Source organism: Microtus pennsylvanicus, chromosome 2 (assembly GCF_037038515.1).
Source record: "Microtus pennsylvanicus isolate mMicPen1 chromosome 2, mMicPen1.hap1, whole genome shotgun sequence".
Classification (NCBI taxonomy): domain Eukaryota; kingdom Metazoa; phylum Chordata; class Mammalia; order Rodentia; family Cricetidae; genus Microtus; species Microtus pennsylvanicus.
Window position 1 is genome coordinate 105,590,778 of NC_134580.1, and position 5,091 is coordinate 105,595,868.

Below are 5,091 nucleotides of genomic sequence, written 5' to 3' on the forward strand. Positions count from 1 at the left end.
CGGCTAGCTTAGACCCGAAATAATCACACAAAAACTGTATTAATTAAATCACTGCTTGACTCATTAGCTCTAGCCTCTAATTGACTAACTCTTACATCTTAATTGAACCCATTTCTATTAATCTGTGTATGTCCATGTGGCTGTGGCTTACCGGCTAAAGTTCTGGCTTCTGTCTCTGGCAGGGCCAGAGATATGGTGTCTCTCTGATTCTGCCCTCTTTCTCCCAGCATACAGCCTAGCTTTCTCTGCCTAGTTCTGTTCTTCCCTGCCATAGGCTCAAAGCAGTTCTTTATTCACTAACCAATAAAAGCAACACATAGACAGAAGGACCCCCCTCCCACACACACACACGCACCGGTCTTGTGTTCCTCTGGCTGGCTTAATCACACAGCCAATCACACAGCCAATCACACAGCCAGCCAGTCACCCAGCCACACAGCCAGCCAGTCACACAGTCACCCAGCCACACAGCCAGCCAGTCACACAGCCAATCACACAGCCAGCCAGTCACCCAGCCACACAGCCAGCCAGTCACACAGTCACACAGCCACACAGCCACCCATGGAGTAAGATGGAAAGCAAGATATATAGACTGGCTGGCTGGGTGACTGTGAGGCTGTGAGGCTGTGTGGCTGCCCCTGGTGTCCTCTCCTCCCTTTCTCACTCACCCTCCTCATTTATTCTCTCTGCTTGCCAGCCGCACCTGTTTCTCTCTCCTGCCTAGTTATTGGCCATTCAACTCTTTATTAGACCAATCAGGTGTTTTAGGCAGGCAAAGCAGCACAGCTTCACAGAGTTAAACAAATGCAACATAAAAGAACACAACACATCTTTACATCCTTAAACAAATACTCCACAGCATAAACAATCATAGCACTTCTTAAACTAATATTCTTTTTTTGTGTGTGGTTTTTCGAGACAGGGTTTCTCTGTGGTTTTGGAGCCTGTCCTGGAACTAGCTCTTGTAGACCAGGCTGGTCTCGAACTCACAGAGATCCGCCTGCCTCTGCCTCCCGAGTGCTGGGATTAAAGGCGTGCGCCACAACCGCCCGGCTTAAACTAATATTCTAATCCCACACACACTGTACCTAGATCCTATTCCTCCCTCCATCATCCTCTCTTCTCCTTCTCCCTCCTAAACTGTCTCCCTTCTTTCCAGGTTCCCTTCTTAATCTACTGTCCTTGTGTGTGCCCCACCGCATTTAATTGCTGTTGCCTCCACGAGTGTGGCTGGTGGGGACATTTACTTGAAGAAGAACAACCTTACCACTAAGGACTATGACTTCCCGTCTCCTAGTAACCATTAACTCCTTGTAGCTCCTCTGAGCAGTCGAGGACTTCACGAGCCCTTCCCCCATTCACGATGGAAGGTTGGGGGACCGGCCTTGTGCAGGCAGCCATCGATGCTTTCGAAGTCCTTGAGCACAAGGCCACTCTAGGCAAGTACTCCACCACTGAGATACATGGACAGACCCTTTCTAACGTTTTAAAAAAATGATTCAGGGGCTCAGTAGATTGCCCAGGTTGGCGTTGGACTATTTCTGTAGGGCAGGCTGGTCTTGATTTTATGATCCTCCTACCATTGCGTCCGGGGGAGCTGAGGTCATAAGGTGCCGCTGTACTTGGCTGCAGAGGGTGTCCCCTCTGCTTTTCTGAACCTTTCCACAGGGTACTGTGCTGCGCCTGTGTCACCTACCAAGAGGAAGGTCATGCCACTGCAGTGTTTGAATTCTGCTATTGTTCAGTCCTCAGCAGGGACCTTGGGTTCCGGCAACAGAGTCACAGACGCATCCTAGACAAACATATACGTCACTTTCCACTGAGCCTGGTAGATTAAATAGGTAGTCGGGGTGAATAATGTGGTCTACTCAAAAGTGACTGATAAGACAATGTCAACAGCCTGGCTTAGCTCTGTAGAGAGAGGCAAGGATCTCCATGGAGCTGCCCCAGGAATTTGATTGACTGAGACACACTGCCACCTGGTGACGATTATGAGAACTACATGGAAATCCTTAGGACTTGGAATCCAGGAAACCAAAGCAGAGCCCCAGGAGCCCATTAGTGTGCAGGCAGCTCCAGTTACCCCGACTAGGCTATTGATATTCCTACATTATTATTTGAATCAGAGCCCCTGTTTAGAATCCTCTGGTCTCAAACTCACAATGCTGCCCCGGCATCCCAAACGAGAAGAGGGCAGGTGGACCCCGCCGTACCCTGGCTTCTTAATTACTTTTCGAAGCACTTCAGAAATCTCACTGTCTTTCCCAGACAGTCTTTCCCTAAGACGCAGCGCTCCCTACTTTCTGTTATTGTCCGTCACTTTTGCCTCCTTTCGAGGGATCCCGTGATGGGAGCCATGTAGCATTGTGCTGCGGGCTCTGGATCTTTCTCTGGATTGGCAAGGTGTTTCATTCCTTTATTGTTGACTAACAGCCCACTGCATGAACACACTGCAATTTGTTTTCTATTATGCTGTGATGGGCATTTGGGCCATTTCCAGTTTGGGTTGCTGTAATGGCGAGCTAATGACACACTTACAGAAATCTTTTTATAAATGTGTTTTTATTTCTCTTGGGCATACACCCACCTGTCAGCATGGGATTGAAGTCATGCATCAGACACCTTTGCCCATGAAGCCATTTCATTGGTCCTCCTTTTTTTTGGAATTGAAGAATGGGGGATAATATCCCAGTACAGACATAGTGGGTGTTCTTCTGTCTGTGGTCTCACTTTCTGAAATTTCAAATACCATCTGAAAATATTAAATGAAGAATCCCAGAAACAAGCGATTCACGTGTTCCCAGGTGTGCGTTGATCTGAGCGGCATGACGAATGACGAACTGTCGTGTCCCCCTCCTCGAGAGGACCATGAACCATCGCTTTGTCCTGTATCCACAATGCATACACTACTTCCCCTTAGTCTCTTAGCCACCATAGTTACTGGATTGACTGCCAGAGTATCCCAGCGCTTGCACTTAAGTAATCCTCACTTTTACTCAATGGTGGCTCCAGGGGCGAAGATGGCGGCGGAGCGGCAGGACGCACTGAGCGAGTTCGTGGCGGTGACGGCGCTGAGGAAGACCGGGACCGGGTCGTTTCTTCCTGGAGTCAGCCGGCTGGGACCTGCAGACAGGAGGGAACAACTCTACATTGCACCATAAGTTGGCATTGGACTGTGATCTTTGCAGGAAGCATCACACTGGGGAAATGAAATGGAAAACTTGTTCCTTTTATGACAAAGCCGCCATACCCATGTATGAACGATGCATAGAAAGTCAAAGCGAGTCAGAGCGAGCCGACTGGAAGAGGAGTTTCCAAAGAGCCACACGGCCTTCAAAATGTTTCGTCTTCAGCTCCAGAAACAAGCAAAAAGGAAACCAAAAACTCTTTTTTGACTCAGCTGAGTTTCACAAAAGGGAAGAGAATGTAACTATGAAGATAGATGTGAGTTTGCTGAGCTCTGTGTGCTTCTGGAGCCAGCAAAATTGCCCAACAAAGCCTTATCCACTTCGTGGATTAGAAAACCAAGGCAACATATTTGAAGTCACACATCTGGAAAGAGCGGGACCAGGATTTCGTGTAGTGTTCATTATACAAAGTAAAAGAATTCTTTATGATATTCCGGGTGTGAGTGTGGACTGTGGCCATGGTCAGTCCCTCGATTTCTTTCTTATTCCCTTTCTATGTACTAAAATATCTTTTTCACTTAAAAGCATCATTATACATTTTATAATGTATTTTTTAAAATGCAGTATTTTTTAAACAATTTTATTAGATATTCCATAAATCCTTTCAGACAAGCATTAAATATGTAAACGATTAATAATATCTAAACTATTGCCTTTTTATATAAAAACCTCTGAACTTGGCACTAGGGATATTTCCAGGAATCCACAGGGGAACCCCAGCTAAGGCTCTAAGCAACAGTGAAGAAGATGCCTAAACTGGCCTTCCCCTGTAATCAGATTGGTGACCACCTTAATTGTCATCATAGACCCTTCATCCAGCAACTGATGGAAGCAGATACAGAGATCACCAGCCAAGCACTGGGCCAAGCTACCAGAGTCCAGTCCAAGAGAGGAAGGAACGATAATATGAGCCACGTGGTCAAGACTATGATGGTGACACCCACAGAAATAGCTGACCTCAGCTAGTGAGAGCTCACTGATTCTGGACTGATAGGAGGAACCTGCATAGACCAAACTAGGCCCACTGAATGTGGGGGAACAGTTGAGAGGCTTGGACAGCCTATGGGGCCACTGGCAGTGGTACTGGGATTTACTCCTAGTGCTTGAACTGGCGTCTCGGAGCACACTCTCTTTGGAGGGATACCTTACTCAGTCTAAATATGGGGAGGAGGCCTTGGTCTTGCCTGGAAATGAAGTGTCAGTCTTTTGTTGTTGCCCCATGAGAAGCCTTATCCTTCTTCCTGAGGAGTGGATGTGGTAGTGGGGTGAGAGGGTGGGGTGGGAGGAAGGGAGTGAAAGTGGGGATAGCTATGTAAAATGAGAAAAGATTGCACTTAAATATGCTTAATTTAAAAAAGAAAAGATAATGGATCCAGGGATAAAGATCAAGGATTGACATATGCTAAAGAAAAGTTATAATAATAATGTGCCTAAGATAGGGTACTACATGAGGCTTTGTGCTCACGAGAACATCTTGGAACACATCCTGGTGGATGAGGGCAGCTGTATTTGAGAACACGTCATGGGTATGTCTACCAAACACCCACAGATGGATTAAAATGGAACTTTAAAACAGATAAAAACTCAGAGGCACTATGGGTGTAGCTCTATGGCAGAGTGCACGCTTAACCTTCCAGAGGCCCAGGCTCTGTCCCCACCAGTCCCTGCCAATGTTCCTTCTTCATGGTGATGTGTGGGTCCCAAGTGGTACAGGCTGAATGGACAGATTGCTGCACTTCAGAGGTGACACAGGCCTTTATCTGGAGGCGTCTTCGTTACTGTATCACAGCTTGTGGCGTCTCTTGAGCAATGGAGAAGGAAGAGCTGGGACTGGGGAGCACGGGAATGCTACAGGTAGGACTGTGAAACTCGCTGAGAAAGCAGGTTTGAAAACAGAGACCTT